Here is a 25,918-nt window from a genome sequence, read left to right as displayed (position 1 = left end):
GAAGAAATAAAATGGAAAGCACTGCTGCCCACTCGAAAATTCTGCAGTGTTAGAGATGTTCTCTGTCTGCAGTGTCCAGACCAATAGCCACAGCCACAGGTGTGGGGAGTACAACTCAGGAACTCACTTTTTTTTTTTTTAAAGATTTTATTTATTTATTTGACAGGCAGAGATTACAAGTAGGCTGAGAGGCAGGCAGAGAGAAAGGAGGAAGCAGGCTCCCTGCGGAGCAGAGAGCCCGATGCGGGGCTCGATCCCAAGACCCTGGGATCATGACCCGAGCCGAAGGCAGAGGCCTTAACCCACTGAGCCACCCAGGCGCCCCAGGAGCTCACTTTCTGATCCTGTTTGTTTTCATTAAAATAAGCGTAAATGGTCACCTGTGGTCTGTGCTTACTGTAATGGACAGTGCAGCCCTGACATGTGTTTGAGGCTGCCCACAACACAGGGTGGTCTTGGGATCGTTTTGTTAGTTTTATCCCGATTGATCTTAGGCAGGCAAGAATGGTGACACAAAGTTCTAAAAAATGAAAAAACAATACGAGGGGGGAAACAGTCCATTTTCCCAGAGTCACTTCTTCAGTGTGTGACTTGAAGCCAGGCTCAGCTGGGCAGGAATCAAAACATATGACAGGCAAGCCAGGCACAACCATCCTCACATCCTCCCAGATTCACAGCTCGTGGAATAAAATATTCCCTCTGCTAAACCTTGCCGCACTGATGTGCTGTAAGGACTCTTAGAACCTCTCTGACGTTTGAACAGGTTCAGCATGTGCCACCTTCAAATGGGGATGAATATAAGTTAATTCTAGAAGAGATCAAATTTGTTAATAAATTACAGAGCCTAATAGGCTCTTATTTTGAGAGGATGTACTTTTTAGAAAATAAGTTTTTGATTAATAAATAAAATAAGTAAAATCCCGAAGCCCAACCAGCAAATATATTTTGAATGTCCACTGCTATAATCTCAAACTCCACTGAGCCCAGAATCTTTTGCATAAAAACTTGATTTCTAAAAACAGGATTTTTTTGTTTGTTTCTATTTCTTTCTAATGGTTTTGGCAACGTAACCGAGTAGTAGTACTATTTGGTGTTCCCTTACCAGATATCTCGTTATGGAAATAAAACAATAGATGTAACATCTTACTTTCCATATAATAAGAAAAATTTAGGTGAAAATGAGATAAATGTGTGTTTCACTATGAAGAGAACACTAAGCAGTCTTTTAAGATATTTAATATCATTATTCCCTCCCGTTCTGTTAATGTTTTGACGTTATTAAATGTTTTAATGACAAAATTAGATGGTTATTTAGGGAAGGAAAATTTTTCTGCAACGGGATTATTTTCATAGGACAATATTAATGTATGTCTGTAAATCCTTTTGCATATAACAGCTCCATCATTCTTCCAGTGGAATTCCCCATGGCTTTTCTCAGAGTGGCAGTCAGATCAGATTAGAAGTGTGAGTAAAATATTATTGCAAACAATTAAAGCATTAGGCTCATAAATAGATCAATAATTTTTCAAGAACATGATAGGTTATGATTTCTTTTCATTTCATTGAAGAAAAATGTGATAGCTAAGATGAGAAGACAGGTTTATTTTTGTGTTAGGTATTCTGTGATTAGTTAATTAAATATTTTCATCGGTTAGGGTGACCTCTTGTCTCTCAGCTAGGTATTGACTTTCACAACCGTGCCTCCCATCCTTCTGATTGCGGTCAGGAGAAATCAGATTCTCCTCACAGCCACCTTCAAGCTCTGTCTTATCTAACTCAGAACGGCCTTCCTTCCAGAAGGCCCTCTTTGGAGAGGAATATCACTGAACTCCCGTGGTCTAAACCCAAAGGTCTCAGGTTTGTAAAAAGGTTCATGGCAGGTCAGATATTTTTCAGTATATTTTTTAAAGGGTTTCTTGAGCTAATTTAATTTCTTATATTCATTAATTCCTCTCCTTCCATCTCCACCCCCTCTGAATAAACGGCCCTTCACATGAATCCAATTTAGCTTCAATGCACCTTATTCACACTGCCTTTTATTGCAAGCCACATTCCAGCCAGCTGTAAGATTGCCCGACTGCCTCAGGTTTCCCGATTTAGCTCTGGAAATGATTTCAACATGGCAAAAACTTTTCACTGGCCAGTTTGGAAAACAGGATTCAATTTGTGAAGAAAGTCCAAAATGGCAAATGAAAATGAAGAGGACGGAGAACGTTGGGACAGGGGTAGACAGTCAGAGCAAGGAGATGAGAACCCTTTGTAATTCTCTTCCTGGTGTTCCTTCCTTCTCCCCTACCCGGCCTCTGGTTCCATATTCTTCAACTGAGGTAGGATGGGGAGGAGATGGGCGGGGGAGCCGAAGCTGAAAATTTAAGTTTTGAGCCTTGCACTTTTGTCACTGTCCTTGGGACTTCTCTACTTGACTTTGGTTTAATTGCAGCCCTGGTATAAACATGGGGCTCTCTACCAGCAGCTGGAGGGGAGTGGGCAGCAGTAGCCAGAATGAGGTTTAGAGTCCAGGCAAAATTGCACAGTCTTATCTGGGAGCAGCCATAGGAAGGGGAAACAGTTTGCAGCTGTGAATGAGAATGCATATCTAATCAAAGTAGGCCTAGGCATCAAATGTTCACATTTACACGGCTGGGGGTAAAAAATAGTAACACTTCCCTTTTACAAACACCATTGAACTTAAAGCCACCCTGCTAAATTTGAGTCTGTCTATTAAATCCAAAAGTTATCTTCAAGTAATTCATATGGGGTGTTAAACAGTTAATTAAAAGTGGATTTATTGTAGGCTTTGGTAAAAAGATATGTGATTGAAATTCATGCAAGCAGATTGTAGATTCCAAAGCCTGATTGATTTCCAAGTCTAAGAAGGATGTATTTCTAGGTAAAAACTGTGTGTGTCATTGTTTTTCTTTGGTTATATACTTCCATCTCTCCCAAGAGAAAATAAGTGTCATGTTTAAATATGAGTATAGTTTAAATAGGTGCTATTTAGATCTGTACTATGTTGCTTCTGCTATACATAAAGAATTTGTGATATCAAAATAATAAGCACATTTTTTCCTGCAGAGAACACTAATTTTGAATAATTTTAGAAGTCTAATACCTTCAGAAGTTAACCATTGACTATAACAATTTATACATTTAGCTATATCATTTTGACATATCTACTAAATGTGGGTAGTCATTTAATTTGTGGAAACCTTTGCTCTCACTACCCACTCAGCATCTAGAAGAGGTACTAATGTAGTGATATTAAGCTGAAAAAAAAATAGCCTAATTTAGTTCAGAAATGGCTAAATTAGTTCAAATATTTATTAGGTTAATAACAGTTTTAGAATAGGTCAAACATTTTCTAATCATTCAGGACAACCCCTAGCATTTTTTCTAAATTAGCATAATCTGTTCTGGAAGTTTAGGGGTTAGGCTAAGAATATGAGTAGGCCATTGATCTGACACAGCCATTCATAGGACCAGTTTATTCCACAACCCAGCACATTATTAGACGACTCTGCTTTGACCATCAAAGGTGTGATAGCTTTGATTTGGAACAGCTCAGTCAGTATACCAGGTTAGACATGGATTTATTTCTCAACTGTCTAGAGGCCAACAGTATTGAACACTTGAGAATGTAAAGGAAAGAGAATGAAAATGACTTACAAAAATAGAAACTACATGGCTTGACAAATATTTGTGCATGGGAGGCAAAGGAAAGAATCAAAGATGACTCCGCATATCAGAACAAGAGAATAGATGGTGGTACCATTAAAAAAAAAACAAGTCAGATAAGTGACTCTTAATCTCACAAAACAAACTGAGGGTTGCTGGGGGGAGGGGGGTCGGGAGAAGGGGGTGGGATTATGGACATTGGGGAGGGTATGTGCTATGGTGAGTGCTGTGAAGTGTGTAAACCTGGCGATTCACAGACCTGTACCCCTGGGGATAAAAATACATTATATGTTTATAAAAATATATAAATAAATTAAAAAAATTCAGAAACTGGCTTTGGAAAAGAAAGCAAGGTTTGATTTATAGAACAGTAGCCCATGCATTTATGATCAATTAGTTTTCAACAAGGGTAGCAAGAAAATTTATGTGGAAAAAACCTCATGCCATACACAAAAATTAACTGAAAAATGGATTATACGCGTAAATATAAGTGCAAAACTATCGTAGTCTTAGGAGAAAACATAGGAGATCTTTCCAACCCTGAGTCACACAGTCTTCTTAAAATGGCATTGAAAGCACAAGCAACGAAAGGAAAGTGTTAAATTGGGCCTCATCAAAGTGAAAAGCTTTTGTGTTTCATAGGACACCATCAAGAAAGTGAAAATGCAACCCTCCAAATGGGAGAAAATACTTGCAAATTGTGTATCTGACAAGAAACCAGAATATATAAATAACTCTTATAACTCTATAATAAAGGTAAATAACCCAATTAAAAATAGACAAAGGATTTAAATAGACATTTCTCCAAAGAAGGTATACACATGACCTATAGGCATATGACAAGATACATCTTTAGTCATTAAGGATATGCAAATCAAAACCACAGTGAGAAACCGCTTCACACCCACTACAATGGCTGTAAACAGAATGACAGACACATAGCAAGTGTTCTTGAGGATGGAGAAATTGGAACCCTCATTCATCACTGGTCGGAATGTAAAATTGTTCAGCCACTTTGTAAAACAGTTTGGCAGTTCCTCAAAATATTAAACACAGTTTACTTTATAAAGTGGGCACATAAGAGATTAAAAATAGCTAATAATACACTAGGATAATTGTAACAATATACTGTAATAAAAGTCATGAGAATGCGGTCTCCGTCTCTCTCTCAAAATATCTTATTGTACTGTACTTGCCCTTCTTCTTGTGATGACATGAGATGGTAAAGTGCCCACGTGATGAGATAAAGGCAGGAGAATGACATGGACACTGAGATGTAGCACTAGGCTGCTGTTGACCTTCTAGCTAGACATCAGAAGGCGGATCCTCTTCTGGGCCATCTTAATGGAAACTGGGGAAAGTGAAACTGTGGATAATGCGGGGTGCTATGCCTCCATAAGACAGCATAGTATTCCACCATAAAAAGAAAGAAGCGCTGGTACAGGGCACAGCCAGGATGAACTTTGAAAAGGTTATGCTGAGTAACAGAAGGCAGACCTAAAAGGCAACATGTTGTAGGATGCCATTTATATGGAATGTCTGGAATAGGCAATGCTGTAGAGATGTAAAGTAGGTTAGTGGTTGCCTAGACAGGGACCAAGGATGGAGAATGATTGCTAAAGGGTATGGGATTTCTTTGGGGATGATAAATATTCTGAACTTGGATTGTGGTGGTGGTTGTACAACTCTGTAAATATACTCTGGTCCATCAAATTATACAATTTTAAATGGGTGGATTGTGTGGTTGGTGAATTATTTATCAAAAAAGCTGGTTTTTTTTAAAGAAATAAAAATGTTAATATTAAGAAACCAGAAGTATATACAAGGGTGAAGTCCAGTGAAACCTGGGAGAGAGGTCTGGGCCAAAGGGAAACACATGCAGCTCTGTTTAGAGTAAATGAAGCTGGGAAAGTGAATCAAGCATCCAGGGAGAATGTGGAGTAAAAATAGTGCAGTTGTGAGGATGCAGAACCTGGGGACATAGCTATGTTTTTTGAGGACAGAAGTCAGAAGAACGGTCTGAGAGATAAGGAGTGAACAGTGAACAGTACTGAATAATTGAAGGCAAGGAGAGAGATGGGTTCACAGAAGAGGTAGTTTACCAGGGTAAATTTGGAATGACCAAATATGCAATTGACTTTGATGTTGGGGTGATTGTAATTTTACAGTGAAGTTCTGTGGAGGTGAAAGCCAGATGCAAAGTTTTAATGAATGAGGCTTAAAGAAGGTCATATAGACTAGGTTTTCAAGGAGTTTGGGTGGAAAAAGAAAGAAGAAATCACTGGGGTTAAAGGAAGGTTCTGCTGTTGATAATGATAATGACATTGTTTAGAAAGGAAAATCTTAAGATTTAGAGGTAGAGGGAAAGGAGCCAGAGAGGGGAATGACTGATAATTAGTGCAGAGCAGAAGAAAACTCATTACAAAGTAAAACTCTGGATCTAAGCACTATAAAAACTTAGCACCCCACCCCTACCCCGCTAGCCCCTTCTTTCCATTTTGGAGGTAGGCAGAAGCTACATTGTTAGTCTTTTTTTTTTTTTTTTTAACTGAATGAAAAATATACCTCAGCTATTGATAGGCTGTTATTTTATAAAATGTTTCTAAAATCTGTGCTCTTTCTAACACAGGCGGGACTCTTCCCTGCTAGAGGCCAGTGGTTTGGTAAACTCAGGGTCCAGCACTCCCTCTTTAGAGCTTGGGCACAATGTTGTAAACATGTCTAAGTATGTGGTCTCAGTTCAGAAACAGTAATGATAATGTCTGCTTGCAAGGATTTTGACAGAATTATTGGAAAGGTATTATTGAAAAATATAGCTGGAAAATAACGTAAAGAGTAAAGAAAGCACTAGAATAGACAGTTATGGGCTCCAATCTAGGGAAGTCTCACTATGCCTCTGTTTTTTCAGCTGTGAAGTGGGTAAGATAGAGCTCATATGGTTGTTACGATGAGTAAATGAGAAGATAGATGTGTGTAAGCATAGAGCCTGGGGCATCATTAAGTGCTCAATGCTTTCAAGTGGTGGCAGCAGCTCCTGCTGCTGTTGCCACAAGTCAGAGTGAAAATCTAATAACCAGAAAAAAGAAAAAAAGTTTCTCCAATTATTAATGAGAGCTAATAAGAATGAGCTCTGCTGATTTAATCATTTATTCAAATTGAAGTCTGAAGCTGCTGTGATAATGTTTACCATTTGCTAAAACTCAAATCTCATCTTTTATTACAATAACCACACAGTACTACCTCTGACAGGCACACTCTAGTCTCCTTTCCCCCTCAGTCATTAGTGTTGATAAATGTAATAAAAATGCTGTTTTTGTTCTTGATTTAAAAAAAAAACAATTAATTGCAATGAAGTAGATAAGGCATCAGTGTGAAATGATTATTGTTCACTGTGAAATTCCTGGATCAGAGTAAGAAGCACTGACAAGTCCACCTAACCAGTACATTTTCTTACTTAAGATGCTGTTAATGAAGTAGCTATCAGATTTATATGCCACTGCAAATGAAATGTCTTAATAATACAAAGCCTATTTGTGTTCACGACAACAGGGTCTCTAACTCGTGTTTACCTTTCCATCTCTGATATGCAATGAAGTTATTTGATTTATTGCAGAATAAAATCTATGCCATTTCTGGTCATTATCCTTTTTCCATTGATATTTTAGTGCTTGTTACGGTAAAATTCCAACAGAATTACACAACCAAGAAGGAATGATTTGATAGGTCCTAAAAGTATATACCCTAATGGATTTCTGATGGAGATTGAACTTGATGGCACGATGTTAAGTTCTTGAAGTTGGAAATTAATGTTATATTTTTAGGGGACATTCTTGGCATTGCTTTTACCTTTGGAGAGGAGGGAAGGAGGAATATCATAGCTTTTCTTCTTTTCTCAGACAAATGACCAAGCAGGAATTTTTTTATAAATTACAAAACATTCACTTTGAATAGCATGCTGTGATTCCCAGCTAAGTCACTTTGGTTCACCCTGTCCTTTGCATTTCTGTAGACAGCAGTAATCAAAGCAGTATGGAAGCCACGCGCAGTCTGATTTGTCAGTGTAGCCCCAGGAGTTCAGAAGTCTCCTCTGTTTTGGGGTGTAGAACAAGAGGAAAGACCAAAGCTGGACACTCTGCCTGGGTCTGGATGTCCATGCAGTGGCCTGGCTGGCCCACCATTGAAGTGGTTTAAACAAAGTCTGTGGGCTTCATTCTCCAGACCAAAGGACGAGTGTGTCTTAGGGAATGGCAGGTGGATGGTAACATAGGAGGAGGGAAAGGATGGAAAACACTGGAGAGCAAGCAGACAGCCAACCCTCAGACTGGCAAAATGGACTCTCTTTGCCCCTTGACACCTAGGGAGCCCAGAGGCTGAAACAATCATGATTTCACCTCGTCACTTTCTACTGTGATCTTTATAAACTAAAAACACAAGGTTGTTTTTAACACTATGAAAACACTGCTTTGTCCCTTTGCCTTTGTAGTCTTTAGCCAGTGTCAGTTTAGATATATTCCACCATTTCTCCTACTCTTCCTTGGTATGAGAAAGTGACATAAAGTTCAGATTAAGCACTTGACTTCTTTACTTGGATTTGCAGACACATTAATTTGATATATGATGAACATAAACAAGCAGAAAGAGAATGAGTGGGAGAATCCACTTATTCTAAGATAGCTTTCCTTTTTCAACTTCAAAATGAGAAATAATTATATTTATCTCTGTAGCATGGAGATAACGAGGCTGTAAATTAATTTCCATGCAGGTTTTTCTAATAAATTATAGAGTTTTGCTCTTTTCCAGAATCAGAAGTCCAATATGGCGTTTCTGGGTCAAGTGCTCTGGGCCTTCTGACCCTATTTCTTTATAACAAGGGCTTTATCCCCTTAAATCCATAAATTATCTGAAACATCCTTTTAACTTCTCCAAGGAGAGGTGCCAGATTGCTTAAATATTTCCTGTTTTATCAGAGTTCTATATTCATTTTTCACTTGTTTCAACATAGCTTCCTCCTATAGTTAAATCAGCATTTCAGAATTTTAACATTGAGTAGGGAGCTTACAGATAAATGATAGAACCTTGTAGCTTTTTAAATAGATAAATCTTGGGCCACTGCCAGTAGGTAAATAACTAACTTCTATTTAAACAGTTTAGAAGTGATCAGCTACAAGGTCGAGCAGCTCAGGGCACTGTAGCCTAATGCACTTTTTAATGAGTAAATCATTGCTAACTGGTGCTCTCATAATTTAACTCCTTTTTAAATATACTGCCCATGAGTTATGCCCCTAAAAAGTAAGTGAGGTACCCTAAGGGCCAGAAGGGGACTGAGAACATTTACAAATGAGCATGACACTAATGTGAACCAATGGATTATTTGCATTCCACTGCTTCAGTTATCACTTAGTGGCTGCAGGCTCCGATTGCAAGCCTGTGGACTGCATTATGTTAGTCTCAAAAATAAATGCTAATATCTGTGATGTTTTCGCATTCCCCACCATATTTGGTAAATTGTACTAGCTTAGCCCCCTAAGGGCTGCCAAGAGTCTTGTTGGCAAAAATGCCACTTTGGTGAAGACATAACTGACTACCAGTCCTATTTGTAGGCTTTCCCTAGTTTACGTTGCATCATTTCCTCCCTATGACTCTGGGATTTGTGGTTTTTAATTAAATGTTGACGATTTGAATTCTATATAAATCACCCTCCTATATCACATTTTCCTTTGTTGGCACTGTTCTTTTGATCTTTATAATTCTTATAAAGAAAGTTCTCAACTGTGTAAGTTTCATGAATGGTTGTCTGGATCTGATTTTCACATAGATATTTGATTGGGTGTTTGGGACCAGTTGGTGAGGAAAGTAAATGCAAGGGGTAGAAGGACCATGACTGAGTAATTCAAGTTCTCACGTGCAGGTTGATCGTGGTCTTTTCCTTAAATTGAGGCTCTTGCTCTAATTGTAATTCCATCATATCAAGATCTTCACTAGTTAAAAATTGTATGGTAAATATTACATAGGTACTGTTTCATTTATAAATTCTAAATGAACTGGAAATACAACTAGATAATAGTTTTTTAATAATTAAAAAACAGTTCTGAGTAAATAAACATGTAATGATGTACTTTCTAGGGATTAAATAATATTTATTAAGAGCATTAACATGTACATTGGCATTTTTCATCTCAACCCTCTCACATTCCTGTGAATGTAACTTTCTTTTTTCACACGACGTTCTCTGTGGCCAGTAGAAATGATAGAGCATAGCCCCACATGGCAAATTTTATTTGGTTAGTAAGGCAACAAAACATGAGATCAAAATTGCCTTTTGGTATATTTTATATTTAAATTACATTAATGTTAAAATTTAAATAGTAATATTTTAATGATGGAAATTTTTTAATTATTTGGCTTAATATACAAAATAATTTGTACATAGGTAGGAAGAAAAGTCTCTAGGTACCAGGCGTGCTGACTTTTAGTTGCATCTCTGTTCCTTAAATCTGTATGTGTCTATGCAAGTTAAAGACTCACCTAAATTTTTTCAGTAAGACAGGGCTTTAGAGTGGATAGATAATATATGAGAGTCTTTCTAGCTTTCAAAATGTGTTTTGTAATATATTTAGAAAGATCTTTCTATTCTTTAAATTAATCTTTAAGATATTTATTTCATTTTTCTTTTTATTACTTTTAAAATCCATTGATCAATATATAAAAATAGACCAATGAAAATTTGTGATTAATTCCATAAAGCTATATATTTTTAAAAATATTTTTAAAATATTTTTAATGTCATAAGTTGCATATGTGTAGAAAGAGTGACCTTTTCTCTTGGTAATGACTTATACTGCTACTGCTAGCATAACTATTTTATGAGCTACTATGAACCAGGCTAAGTGACATTATACTATTTCATTTAATCCTCACAACTATATGTGTGATACATGTTATTAACTCTGCTTTTTACAGATGAAAAACTGGAGCTAAGCCCAAAGGTATAATAAACACAAGGGAATTCTGAACTGGATAACCCATGTTTTTTTCTATTACATCATATTGCCTTATCCTTATAAATCCATTCTTGGATATCATCAGGTAATGAACTCAAGAGCCACAGAATTATAAGATCCTATCTATAGCTATATTTACAAGCCATGCTTATCAAATAATCAACAACCAAAACTGTGTTAGGATTCTCTTACTCACTGATGCTGTCTGTGGGTCACTTGCCAGGTGTTGCTAATGGCATGGAGTTCAAGACTGAATTTTAAGAGTTTTTATTTCCTTCCTAAGTCCATATGTGGAGTCTTTTCATTTCACTATTTCTCTCTTAGTGATCCTAAGTCACAATCATTCTAATTGCACAATATGAAATGTCTTAGTCAGCGAATCATCTCATCATAAAAGCACCGAAAGAGTACTTCTGATTACATTTCGGTTTATTTCACTCTAGCCTTTTATTAATATTGGACACTTGCACACATATATGTACATTCTCATACATGCTCAACTAAATAGGGGATGATTTTATTTATTTATTTATTTATTTATTGAATAACAATTATTTGTATTTCTAGGTAATTTTGTATGTCCATAAATCAACAACAACGGTTTAATAGCTCTTTGGTCGACCTCACTGACAGTACTGTGCATGAATTTTCTCTTTCTCCAGTTTTGAGATACCAAGAACTGTAAAAAATTCTCTGACCCCTGCTGCCTGGTAAATATGCTTTATTTAGGCAGCATAAACTGTATGTTCCAGTTTGAAAATGCCACCCCCTGTTTTTAAACAAGTGCCTTCCTTGTTTGATTTAGAAAAGAACTTCTAAAAATAAAACTCTCAGCATAAATAAATCTACTTATATATGTGTTCAAAAATAATCATTTTGATTATCTTTTGTGGATGAAGGTTCCTTGACATAGGACCTATCTGGGAAAAGACTCTGTTAACTTTTTCTGTAGCTGCAAGACTTGGAATCACACTGCTCTTTCTGTGTGATTCTGGAAAGTTATGTAGGCTTCCTTCTACTTACAGTCCTTGCCAGATCTCCGTCTGACTGTTGGTCAACGTGCCAGATCTTGAGTGATGTCTTTTGCTTCATCCTGCTGTGCGTCTTGCAGGAAAGCAGATGCTCTCAACCATTTGAGTAATCTGAATCCTGTTATTTCCAGTAAACTCAGTAGGATTTCTGGGATGAAGGTTGGAGCCGTCCTGCTGAAACACTGAGAAGAAAGATGAGAGGTTTACTGAAAAATAGAACAGGCATTTTTTGATAGATAAATTTGTCTTATTTCCGTGGCTCTTATTTTGACCGCATTTTTGCATTTGTAAGTAAAACACAATGTTCACTTCTTTTGACTGGTCACTGTTGCCCTTACACGGCTATGTGGCAGAGATTTATGATGATACGCTTCAGGAATGTGTTTTAAATTACTTAACTTCAACCTATATTCAGCCTGCTTATTGCCTAGAAAGTAAGCCATCTTTTTTTTTTTTTTTTAAGATTTCATTTATTTACTTGACAAAGATCACAAGTAGGCAGAGAGGCAGGCAGAGAGAGAGGAGGAAGCAGTCTCCCCACCGAGCAGAGAGCCCCATGTGGGGCTCGATCCCAGGACCCCAAGACCATGACCCAAGCCGAAGGCAGAGGCTTTAACCCACTGAGCCACCCAGATGCCCCAAAAGTAAGCCATCTTAATTTCGAATCTCAGTTGTTCAGTTTTTTAAAATCACTTAATGATTTTTTAAAAATTTCTGGTCTTTCAAGTTTAATTTCCAAATAGGGGCTTGGCTGCAAATCAGTTAAAATGTAGTATAGAATAGTATAACTTCTCTCTCTCTCTCTCTCTCTCTCTCTCTTTCTCTCTCTCTCTCTGTCTTTCTCTCTTTCTCTCTTTGGGGGGGACAGAGGGAGTTCCATCTCCTTACTCATTTCTTCCATGTTCTGGATCTGAGTCCTAGGTCTATTGTCTGTATCACTGGTTCTAGTTCCATAGGAGAAGGCTGCTTCTCCAATATGTTTAGTCTACTTGATTTCTCAGTGCCCATCTTTTCCTCTTGCATGTTTCTTTTTAAATAGATGAATGTCTTCTTTACTGAGAAGAACATCCATTTCCAAAATTCCATCGTTTTGCATCTAGGAAATATACTTCAGGAATTGTTTTACCTTTGGTTCAGTCTAAAATTGGCAAGATAATAGGATGTTCTTTTTTTGTTCCTCTTTGATTTCTACTGTCATATATCATCAACAATTTATATCTTTCCTTACTAGTTCAGTTTTTCTACCAAGTACTATCACTGTCTAGTGGGGATATATACTTACTTTTTTAATTTCAGTGTCCTCCAGAATATGGACAAAGACCTTGTTGTCATGGGTAGTCAGTGACCGAGATTTCCAGCTGGACGTGGGACATTGTTTATGCTGCTGCAATTATCTTTGTTTCTAATGATTATCTGAGTGTATTAATGGAATTTGGTTGTCATTGGGAAAATACTGCACCAAACATAGTGTCTTGGATCTTTGCTTTGAAAGATACCATGTAAGTGCCTACTTTCTGGTTACCCTGGCAGAACTAACCAACCATAGCAGCTGTTTGGACATTAACCAAAATAGCTAGAATCCACAGCAGTGTGCTTATAATACTAGCTAAAAAAGGGGGGGTACTAAGCAGTATTGGGTAAAACAAGAATAGCAAGCCCCAACTTAGCCCAGTTAAATTTTAAATTTTTTCTTGTAACAGTTAAGTATTTCTGTAAATTTTCCTTCCCTTCCTTTTCATTTTCAGGTTCTGCCTTACTACCCCTGTAATACAACTCTACTAAAGAAAATATATCATCACTTATTGTTACTCACTTTCCCACATAGCAACTCAAGTATTTGCTGAATAATATAACTAATTCTTTATCTCCCTCTTCATGTTTATCCAAGAGCTCTCTATATCACCAATGTGGAATGAGGTCATATGTTCGTGAAGCAAAATGAATAGAGCCTCCTGAGGCCCTTTCATTCCAGAACCAGGGTCAAGAGTGCTGTCACCTAGAAAGGCTATCCTGCCAGTGCATATAGAACTTGCCCCCTCTTGGAACACTCTTCTATGTCTCATGCATAACATCTAGATCAGAACTACATGAATGAAGTTTTTAAGAGATGTCTTAGAAACACAGTACATTTCCAAAGTGACCACCTAAACCCATCTGTCCTGTGCTTGCCCTGGCAAGTTGCTATAAAGTGAGTTTTCTGCTACTTAAATACAAAGATGTAAAAATGAGAGAAAATCTCTCTAATATGGAACTTCTCCATATTATCTCAATATAAAAAACTTGGGTTACATGATGAGAAAGAAGAAGATATTTCTGTCTTTGAGAAATATTTTTTTTTTGTTTAACATAAAAATGCCTATATTGATTCATAATTCTGAGTTCACTTGAAGTTTCCTCACCCAGCCAGCTTGTTTCCTTATTAGCAGGTCAATATCCAAACTCTTCAGGAATGCATTTGAAAGATTTCTGAGAACTCTGAGAACCTCTATTTTCCTTAGTCACTTTTTAGTGGTTTGAGCCTCTTACAGTCAAATCATCCTTCCCACTTAGAGCTAAATAATTTTCTATATTTTGTACCCAATACCTTTGTAAATAGAAAATACTCAGTGAATTTTTATCTTTTCCATATCCATAACTAGATTTTAGAGATAATCTTTGAGGCGCCTGGGTGGCACAGTTGGTTGAGCGTCTGACTCTTGGTTTTGGCTCAGGTTGTGATCCTCAAGGTCCTGGGATTGAGTCAAACATCGGGCTTGGAATTCTCTCTCCCTCTCCCTCAGCCCTTCCTGCTCATGCTCCCCCCCCCCCCAGATGAATAAACAAATCTTTTTTAAAAAAACACTTTGGGGCACCTGGTTGGTTCAGTGGGTTAAAGCCTCTGCCTTCGGCTCGGGTAATGGTCCCAGGGTCCTGGGATGGAGCCCCGCATCGGGCTCTCTGCTCAGTGGGGAGCCTGCTCCCCCCCCCCCGCCTGCCTCTCTGCCTACATGTGATCTCTGTCTGTCAAATAAATAAATAAATAAATACTCTTTTTTTTAAAAATTGAGTTTGTTTTTCCTTTTTCTTTATCTACAACTTTATGTAATTATTTAGCAAATATTTACTGAATACCACCCATTTATTGAGAATTAATTGTTTTGCTTGGTGTGGATAACGAAATTAATACAGCGCAGCTTCTGGCCTTGCATGGTCACCATACATACTTAGGGAGATCACTTACAATAAGCGGTGGTGAGTGTGATGACAGCCCTGGCCCCAGGGATATTTAGAAAAAATTAGGACTGTTTCGTACTCTACTTTCTATCATTTGCACTCCTGTGTGCCTATCTACTGGGAAAATATTCACTCTCTTAGAGTCTTATAAATTTTATTCTTAAATGCTATTTTCCACATATCTAATTTTTTAAACTGGTTCTCCACTGGATTCTGTGGAAAGTGCCCTGGATTTGTTTAGACTTAATTCCCAATTCTAGGGATTAAATAATATCTGTTAAGAGCATTAACATGTACATTGGCATTTTTCATCTCAGCCTTCTCACATGCCTGTGAATGTAACTTTCTTTTTTCACACGACATTCTGTGTGGCCAGTAGAAATGTTAGAGCACAGCCCCACAGGACTACACGTCACACTTCCACATCTACACAAAATGGAATACCTCTGCAGAGCCAAGAATTTCCCCCGTGGTTGCTGGTTATGTTCTTGAGGGTTAACACATCACAACCTCCCTTAGAACACCCAGTTGTAAAACTGGAAGGATATCCCCAAGCAATAAACTAATGTAGATTGTTTTACTAAGGACTAACTGAGGACTTTTTAAAAAGATGATAATTCTGCACACAATAATGTAGCACAGGTACTGGGAACAGGATGTGAGCCAGTCACATGATCCAGCAAGCTGAGAGTGCAGATAGGTGTGGCTAACCTCTAACTGATGAAAGTTTGCTTCATAGAGCAAAAGAGTTTGGGTATAGATCTTATATCTTGTATAATTTTACTTCCTAGGGGAAGTATTATTCACAAAATGTGAAATTGCTCTAAAAGCCATATCCTAGGATCTACATGGTAAAGATCTGTCGGGCCAGGTCACCAACGAAGCAGTGCACCTGCCAGCCATTTTATCTTTAAATGTCTCTCTCGGTATATTACAAATGACCCATGTTGGATGTGTCTAAAATTCATTTTCCCCTCCAAAATGTGCTTTTCTATAGATGTCCAAAGTCAAAAGAGGATAATGGACAACTTGACAAAAAGAAGGTGTGCCTTCAATCCTTAACCTTTTTTAGTCCCTTTAGTTTTTCCCATCAGTTCTGCTGAACATCTGGGAATATGCTGCAAACTGAGACCACTCTTCTGTGGGTCTAACTGTGAGACTTTATGAAAGTAATGTGAGCACAGTTCCTCCCACCACAGGGGTGGACAGCATCCAGTTCTAGCAGTGGGACTTCTCTGAGGTGACCCTGACGGGAAGAGAGAAGACCCACCCTGCTGGTCATCAGCATGTCAGAAACCAGAGCTTGAGGCTATCTACTCTTTGCTGTTATTCTGAGGACCACAACTCCACTGCAAAGGAGTAGCAGAAAGTTGTATTATGCTGGCATTCTAGCTATGGTATTCCTCAAGGTGTTTGTTCCTGCAAGGTCTCTTTGTCCTGGCTTGTTCCCCATGGGAAGGGGCAATACAGACGATTAGAGAGCCTCAGTACATATGAGAATTACTGATCTTATTTTTCACCAGAAAAAAATAAGGAAGGCAAGAATTTTGATCTCATGGTATATTCTGAGTAAAAGTTTGTTGAACAGGAATAACAGTACAGATACCTAATGTTTCTATTGGATGTCGGAGTTTTGGGAGAGCTCTCCTGTGAGTAGCCTCATTTAATCAGTCCTAAAGATAGCGCCATTAGTACTACTTTCCCACGTTAAGTGAGAGAGAGAAAGATCACAGAAGATCAGGGATTGTCCAAAAGCCGGGCGTGAGCCTAGGTCTTCTACTCCCAGCCGCCTCTGCTTTCTACCAGCCTGACACGGCAGCCTCCCTATACCCTGGGCATGGCTTTGTTTCTTTAACAAATTATCACACTCATTTCCAGAGTCTATTTATTACATCCTGAGGATTACATTCTTAGGTTCAGGATTATATAAATCAATAAATGATCTCTTATGTTTCATTTCAGAAAACCTCTTTTTTTTCCTCATCACTGTCAGCTCCAGAGCGTAACAGAAAACACAGTCAGACCATATATATCTTTAGCCTTACTAACACCACATTATCTTTATTTTTTTAAGTGAAGATACAATAAAAGATTACATAGGATTATTTTGAGCACATATTTTAAAAGATTAACAATGTGTTATTCTTATTTGGAGCAAATTTTACTTCATCAAGTTTACTTTGGCATAATATTTGGCAAATAGAAATTGTGAAAATATTTGGTGATACTACAAGGAACAACACATTGAGTATCTTGAGATATAATACACTTACTTTAAGAATAATCTTGAAGAATCTGTACCCTGAAAATGTCATAAGATTTCTAATCTACTTATATAATTCTGGTTTTTAGTTGTTTTGAGTCAGTAACACAGGGGCCTTGGGTTTTATTTTGTGTGCATGCACACACGTGTGTGTTAACTGACTAAAATCTTTTTATAATGCATTTCGTGGCATTTATATACCTTTAAAAATCATTTTAATCCTGACACTCAGAGATTGGGTGGGTACATATCCTTCTAGACTTTACATATGCATTTGCAAATAGAAGAAACAACATATTTTGTTAAAAGATATGCCAATATTTTCTGGAACTGAAATCTGAATCACAGACATCAAAATAGTTATTCTTTGAAATTATTTCAAGTTCGTTGGTTTGAAACAGCTCTTTCAATCAAATTTTTTTGTATATTCTTACACTATTCTATAGTTTTATATTCTTTTTATTTTAGATTGTATGTGCCCAAGGACAAGTAACCTCAAATATGAAGCAGTCACATAGTTTCCAAAGAGAAGAAACAAAAATAATTAAACATTGGGGAATGTGACAAATGGTCAAATGACTATAAGTTTTAATTTACTAAATTAAGGATATATACATACTTTAAATAAAATTAGGGTATTTAGAAATCGTGGCGGTTCTTTCTACTCACATTTTATAAAACAGTTTTATTCAGTATCTTTAGAGACACTTTTGATACCTCCCTGAGTCATCTGTTTCTCAGAGCACACCACGTTCATTCCGGGCTTTTGAATCTGTTGCTGGTGCTGCCATTGGAAGGTCTGTCCCATGCCACAAGTCTTCAGTGCATAACACAAGTACATCTGCTATTTCATTCATCCCATGGATATATATGTATAGTCATGCCTCCCATCCCTAATATATTGCTTTTCAAAGTGCTTTCTAAAGTATTGTTGACATCAAATTCTTGTAATTATGAGGTCATACTTGTAATAATTGCAGCCATTTTTTTTAACCTCTTTTTAAAAACGGATTGTTCCATGCCCTCTTGAAGCCTGGCAACTACGATTGATTGATGTTTAATTAACATTTCTTCCTTCTCGCCCAGCCACCCCAACATAGCACTTCAAAATAATATAATTGAGAGGCTGCCCCATAATATATTAGCGGGATTTTGTTAGGACTCAAATATGAGGTGATTCCCCTTCCCCCTTTTTTAAAGATTTATTTATTTATTTTAGAGAGAGTGCAAGCAAGTGCAGGAAGGGGCAGAAGGAGAAAGAAACTTCAGCAGATGCCTCCCTGAGCTCAGAGTGGACTGGGGCAGGGAGACCCTTGATCTTAAGACCTTGAGATCATGACCTGAGCAGAAGAATCGGTTGCTTGACTAACTATTCCACCCAGGGATCCCAGAAGATTTTATTTATTTATTTATTTGTTTGTTTGTTTGTTTATTTAAACTTATTTAGAGCATGAGCAGGGGGAGGGACAGAGGGAAAGGTAGAGAGAGAACCTCAAGCAGATTCGATTCTCACAATGTGGGGCTTAATCCCATGACTTTGGATCATGATCTGAGCCAAAATCAAGAGTGGGATGCTTAACCCACTTGAGCCACCCAGGCATCCCCGAGGTGACTCCCATTTTGCTAAGGGGTATTAGCAGGAAGATTTGAAAATTTAAATTGCAACTATGAAAGCAATGTCCACCTCTTCACTCTTTTTTCTGTATCACCTCTTAAACTTCACATTTCTTCTGTTGAGCTTTTTCTATGCAACCAAAATAGCAAATTTGAAATCCTAGCAGGCCGAAGTGAATAGCTAGAGTCAAGAACAGAGTGAGTCCTAGTACTGCAGGCCGGGTGGCTGTCCTGTACCCTGTGGGGTGGCATACTTCTATGCCCTGTGAAAGAACGTGGTTCCCCTTCCTCCTGTTGGCACGTTCACCTCCTGCAACTATAATTACAGCATGGCTCTGATGCAGCTGTGGCTGGTGGGGAACACGAAAGCACAATCAATGGATTGTTTCACAGGAGTAAAGTGAGTGTATGGTGTCAAAGGATTTAATGAGTTCTCATGGCTGCCCGTACTTCGAAAGAAGTTGACACTTGCCTTTTCTTCGTACACTCTGGCCCCTCCACAGGTATGAGAGGGTGTTGTGTTTTCCTGCTGTCACCAGCTGCTCGTATCCATTCAGCTTGTCTTTCACCAGGCTGGCTTTACTGAGGTCCTTGAAACCACAGATAAAGAAGTAGGACCGTTATCACTTAAAAAGAAGCATGCTGCTTTGGTGTTGAGGTCTCTCAGCTTCTTACATAGTCAACATCTTCAGCCATTTCAGTCCTGTTCCCAATGCACTTGTTTCTTCAGTGCTGCTCGAATATTGAGAGTGTCAGCTGGTATTTCATTTCTAAGTGTCTAAACTGGTTGTGGGCCCTGTTTCCAGGGAACAAGTGGTCCCAAGGCAGGCGTCCCTCTGGGAAGTTGTTGCTCAAAATTCCATTCCTTTATTGAACAGCTGAGTTGTGGCATTGCACTCTTCTTCCGAAAGGGGTGCCGGGGGCCTAGTGATGGAATTAAGGATGCAGATGTGGATCTAGCCCAAGTGAGCACTGTCTTAAGGAGAAGTGCTGTGAGAAGGTGAGGGTGCAGAACACCCTCTGACCCACAGAGTTCATGATGCCATAAATAATAACCATCCTGACGACCGCCCTTTCCATCTTCAGAGCGCCATACTTGCCTTCACGTAGTTCCTTCTCCCCACACCTCTGTAAGGTAGGGTTTTATTACCTTCCATTTTCATATAGAGACACAGGGTCAGAATAAATGACTTGCCTAAAGTCACCAGAGCAGGCCTTCATTAGACAATGATGTCCCTGTTTCTCTGTCCTTCCCCCCCTGTGAAATAACTCAACGCAAACCCATAAAAATGTGGATTTTAGCCATTCCCAGAAACCTGTGTGATGCAATAATCTAGTGTCACTTGCTGCTCCTGAAAACACTGTTGCCTGATTCTACGGTGCTGTGTCTGCTTACAACAGCAAAGCACAGACTGAAAACACGTAAACAGCTGTTGGGGGCTAGGGGTGGGCCGGCGGGGAGGCCGAGTGTAACAGAATAGGCTGCCAAATTCTTGGCTGCCATATGTGCTGTGTAATACTTGTCATCTCAAGTGAGTCATTAAAAGGTTTCCCCTTAATGGGGCTTTGAAGTGCTGGGACAGCTTGAGCGCATCTATAAATTGCCACAAACAGCCCTCTGACTGAGTTAGCTAATTGCTTGCTCTTTGACTTATTAGGATCAACTGAGTTAAATAATTTGTCACATGTGTGGCTCGTAATAAATAATGTGACTAGCCAGTTTGTGAGCTGTTTTGGTGATATATTGTACCCCTTTTGGATGTTGTCACATATAGCTAGCAAATGCAGGCTGTTTTATTCAGAGGACTATCATATCCCTGTATAAAGAGTACATTCTGACAGAGCAATTGGGGAAAAAAATTTCTTTAAAGAGTCTGGTTACAAACCAGTATGTTCATTTCATCTTCAAGCTTTCCATAAAGCATTCATCATCACTTCTCTTGGTTATTAGGCATATATATCACACATCATGCAAGTCATAGGCAAAAGAATGTAAATAAAAGTATTGAATTATTATCACTAATATGGGTTGAATTTTTACAGTTAAAATATAATGTGTTGACTTTGTGAAAAATAAGATATTCCTACTAACAGCCTGGTGGATGTCCTTAGTAGCTCACCACTGCATGCTGTGGACAGACACTGGGCTGGGTGCTGTGGGCCACCCCAAGGGCATTGTTGTCCATTGTGAGAAGACACAGGGTAATAAGTGGGTAAGAGAGAACGATGGGCAAGGGAAAAACTATTTTGTAAAAGGAGATGTGGGAAGATAACTATCCATTCTTAGGGGTGGGAGTATGCTCTACTATCTAGAAGTTAGAATTAAGTACTTCATTTGCCCAGGAAAGAGTCTGGTACCTAACGGTGCTCAGTGCACCACACAGAAAGAGTAAGTTGCCAGCACATCTGGACTGCCTGGCCGTGATAACAATATCATATATTTGTTCTGGGGGAAAAAAGGGCAAGCAGCTTGCCATGTTGTTAATCTTAGTCTGGACTATGTTCTTGTCGAAAGTATTATGTGACTAATAAGAAAAGAATTGAGCTGTTTTGTAACTATTTTTTAAAAATCCTTACAAGAATACATCATAATTGGCTTTCCTTATTATTAGCAACAGCCGCTTACAACAGCAATTTTGTTCTATTTAGCATAGAACAAATCTGTCTGAAATGAGGCAAGTTATGCTTTTCTTTTATAAAATTGGTAGATTGTCCCTTCACAATTTCATAAAGAAATAATTCTGTAGCAAATAAGGATAAGAAAAGTCCAGCTTACCATTGGTTCCTTTTAGCATTTCATTTCATGGAATGTCATTTATAATTTATTTGCCTGTGCTCCCCAAAGCCCTCAATTGAAATAATAATAGCCTTGACTTACACTTTTATGGCAATTTAAAAAATTAAAATATTGCATACTCTATATGTGTTACTTCAAAATGAACGTTCTTCTGCTCTTTTCTCTAATGACCTATTCTTTTTCCCTCTTTGAATATATTTACTTAGGGTTTTAATATATCTCTATGCTTGCACATTATCACTGAGACAACAGGCAATAAAAATGCCAGAAAGTCTCAAACAGTGAGGCCAAGAAGTCACAAACAGGCCCCAGCTGGAGGGTTTCCAGTTTGTTCTCCCCTTTCCCCGCCAGCCCTTTCTTAATCCATGGTACTTGGTAACTCTCCTTCTGGATATTCACAGCATAACTAGATAATAGTTTAAGTATTGGGGGGGGTAGGGGATAGATAGGGTTATGAATGACTGTGTTCAGTTTAGAGAGGATTAGGTATTTACTCTCTCATAAGGGGATGCCACCCAAACCTGGATTTGTTTCATATGCAAAATAAATGTAAATGTCTGGGGCTGACCCTGAGTTTATTTTTACAGCACATGGCATAGGTGATATTATCAATTCCCCGGGCCCCATTCTTTTTTTTTTTTTTTTTTTTTTTTTTTTGCTTACATAAATTTATGGGTAAAATTTATCATGTGTGCCTTCTATGAAACATGAAATGTAGGAAAATAAAACTATTGATATAGCTTAGTTTAATCATGTATATTTTGCATTTGTTTTGAATACTATTTGTAAATGACTTCTTAAGTTTTGTAGGTATGTCTTGGGTATAACAAAAATAATGATTCTGTTAAAAGGAATATGTTCAAAGAAAGGGGTATTTAAAAATATTTATCTCAAGGTAATGCACTGGACTGTATTTCCTCCTCTTAAAAGACAAAATGTGCTGAGGTTGTACACATACAGCGAATCTGAGGCTTCCTCTATGACAAGCAAAGAGCCACAATGATGATTTGGCTTCGATTGTTTTGCAACTGTGCTGTGTACACATGCTGGGGCAGGGGGGAGATTGAGATTGTGGGTTGATTGACATCGGTACATATTCTGCTTCTAAGAATTGAGTGCACAGTCACTGCTAAAAGTACAAGCTGGATGCTCTTCCTTAGCTCTTCTCAGTCATGTACAATGGCAGGTATGTCCTGGCTTTATATGCAGATCTGTCATACCAGTTATGGGGTTGTCATCCAGTAATGAGGAGCAAGGAGGGGCTGAAAGAAACTAGCATTGATTTTACTGCTTATTTCAGAAGAAAAACCAGTATAAAGTGGCCATTGAATTAAGTCAAGTGCCAAAAACAGCATGGTGGCAAAGCACAGTGGTGTCCAACTGCTTGTCATGGCCTTGTTCTCCCCTCTATCCAGAAAAGCAAGCACCAGGTGTGACATGCTCCTCCCCACCTGCAAGAGAGAGTAGGCGCCACTTCCTCTGGGGGCAGCTCATGGGTAGAAAAGCATAGAGAGTACCATAACCTGCAGCACCTAGTTTGTAGTAAAAGGATCTCCTCCAGGGCATACAAGTGCCAGTGGCTGCCTCCCCTATGCCAGGGTTTATGGAAACACCCCGAGAAATCATTCTGCCTGGGCTTTTGTTGGTAGCACACCAAGAGAAAGCACAGGGAGGTAGTTGGGGAAGACCCCTCTCTCTGGCATTAGCAGGTGTCCTCCAGAGTATGAAAGGATAAAGAGCCCACTAAATGTTCCAAGAGAAGATTCTCTATCTCACAGTGTGGTTCCAAACATTGGGTCCTGTGATTTCTTTTTCTGCAGATTTTCAGCTTTTTATTTTTCAACATTAAAAATTATTTTAATTTTTAACATTAAAAATTATTTTCCACCTATAAGCATTTCAGTCAACTTTTCCTGCCCTGCCAACAAATTAGGGGTAAGATGGTCCCAGGTTTTTCAGCATTCCTAGCCATGTCAGAAATGTTACTGCGTGAACATCTTAAAAGCTACGGCTCTCACACAGATCAACAGTTCAGAATACCCACATACCAGACATTCACCAGGGAGTAAGATCTTGACAGCCCTCCCCAGCTTCTGCCAAAAGCAAGTCTGAAATCATTGCTGTTAAAAGCATGACACCATGCCAACCTCTTCTCTACTTTATAAACCCTCTATCTGCCTCAAATTAGATCACCCTAGAGAAACGTACCTGAACCACATTTTCATTCTCTCCCCTCACCTGAATGGTCTGCCCTACATTATGATGTAGGGATGCCTTTGCCTTTTATTTAATGGTGCTAGTTAGAAATAGGAAGGTCAAAAACTAGAGGAAAAATTTAGCATCTCCAAAGATACCTTTGAAAACATTCCCAGTTGTGTTACTCAGTATCCGTATATAAGAATTCATGCACCTCTTGCCAGAGAAAAGTATTCCTGAAGAAGTAGCATTTTCCTTTTATTCAAACGGTATGAACTACGCAACCCAGGGGGGCTCCCTTCTTGCTTCAGTTGCCTATCCACTTAGGTACTAAAGGAAGCTTGATGTCCTGTGTTTTCCTCCTCCTGTCACAGTGTAGTTTCAGATCCTTATTTTAATATTTTCTTTTCAGGTTATTTCAATTTAGGCATTATAAGATGTCTGAAATATTTTTGGGAGGAAAATAGATAAAATCAGTGAGTTGTTGATTTTAAATGAACACTTTAAACTTCAAATTTATATTAAGATTCTACTCCTTATTTCTTTTTTGTCTCTTTATTGAAATATAATTGACATACAGCACTGTGCAAGTTGAAGGTGTACAGCATGATGACTTAAGTCATATATATTGTACATTACAAAATGATTACCACAAGAAATTAAATTAACTTCTTTTATTTCATATAGTTATTAAAAGAAAATGTGTGTGTGTGTGTGTGTGTGTGTGTGTTGAGAACTTTTAGGATTAGTGATAGCCTGTTTCTCCCACCTCCATTCTGCCTCTGTTATCAGTATTCCTGAAGGTGTGTTTTTCTTCATATTTTCATAAGCCAATTTTAACCTTTATTCTGATTTGTCTTCTCAGAATTCTCTTTGATTTGCTGACTTATTTTTATTAAATATCTTAAAGCCATACTTTTCTGTAATTTAAAATTACTCAAGCAGTAGAAGGAAATTTTCTCTTAACTCTTTATTCTCCAAGATATGTGTCCACACGTTTGTAGGGATCTTTATGGTAGGGACCTTCTTGTGTAGTAATTAGAGAAGCCTTTCAGGTTTGCATTCTTCAGTGGGGCTGGCGTCAGTAAGTTGGCTGGTGGTAGAATGCACAGTGTTCTGGTGGTCTGAGTGCACAGTATTGTAAAGTCCAAATGAATGGATTCTAGATTGGTCAAAATAATTTCTGTCTATATTTGCCCATGAACTCTACCAAATCTGTCAGAAATAACCCTATTATTACCTTTGAAATTTGCCTAATTGCATGTATTACCCTATAATAGTATCAATAAAAATGTATCTTTGTTAATATTTCAGAGGGGAGAAAACCCTTTTTCTTTTATGGGAAACATGTTAAGATTATCTTATGAGACTTGTTTAACCACTTTTTGAAGTAATCCTTATTTTGACTCTATTGGTGTGCACTTTAAGAAAATGCAAAGTGTGAATATTTTGATTTTAAAAATTGTCATTAATTACAACTCTTTTGAGTTCAAGGTGATTTTCCATGCATTAAAAATCATCAGAAGGAAGCACCTAGTCTCTATAAACTTATTGCAAAAAATTGGAAAATGTGGCTGAATACATCCATACAATTTGTCAGAAGTATATTTTGGCATAAACTGAAAGACAACGCTGAGGTTTTTTTTACTACTTTTTTTGATGTTAGTTAAAATGTTAGCAAAAACTATCAATGTATTAAAAACTAAAAAATATATTTGTGTTATCATTCCATAAGGTAGTGTGCTGGGTGCTTTTTTCTTCCTGAAAAGGACATTAACAAACCATGCTAAGCACGTACCATGTACTACTGTCTTGAAGGACTTGGGGACGCCCTTGGGGCACCTGGGCCAAGGACACCATCACAGCTTCTGCTTTGTTCAAACTTGGCTTCCCACTCTTTTTAGAGGATGATGATGCTGTAGTGTGGCTCAGAGCTCTTAACCAAAACCAGTTTATTGCTTTGCTCTTTCCAAATTAGGAATAAAACTTGTTATCATATAGTTAGTAATTAAAGAAAAAAAAAACTTAAATGTTTTCCTTGTCATGGTCTCAGTAGATTTTAATTGTTGAACTTTAGTAAGCAAGTTAGAGTTGACCCATTGAACTGGCTGCTGGTTGGAAATAAACT

The 25,918-nt window shown here is 38.0% G+C and overlaps 1 protein-coding gene and 1 long non-coding RNA gene across 5 annotated transcripts in view; one reads left to right on the top strand and one right to left on the bottom strand.

Annotated features, from left to right (window-relative positions):
- Nucleotides 1-18,063, bottom strand: part of LOC116589060 — a 28,537-nt gene extending 10,474 nt beyond the window's left edge. For both annotated transcript variants that reach the window (XR_004285161.1, XR_004285162.1), the window contains exons 1-2: nt 17,853-18,063; nt 11,700-11,889 (exon numbers count right to left, since the gene is read on the bottom strand). This is a non-coding gene — a long non-coding RNA (uncharacterized LOC116589060). The remainder of the gene's footprint in view (nt 1-11,699; nt 11,890-17,852) is intronic.
- The window catches only part of GMDS (GDP-mannose 4,6-dehydratase), a 622,428-nt gene that overhangs the window by 363,649 nt on the left and 232,861 nt on the right, over nt 1-25,918 (top strand). The gene's annotated exons all lie outside the window — the stretch shown is intronic.

The sequence above is a fragment of the Mustela erminea genome, chromosome 4, assembly GCF_009829155.1.
Source record: "Mustela erminea isolate mMusErm1 chromosome 4, mMusErm1.Pri, whole genome shotgun sequence".
Taxonomy (NCBI): domain Eukaryota; kingdom Metazoa; phylum Chordata; class Mammalia; order Carnivora; family Mustelidae; genus Mustela; species Mustela erminea.
The sequence above is the reverse complement of the archived record's forward strand: the minus strand, read 5'-3'. Positions and strand labels throughout refer to the sequence as shown.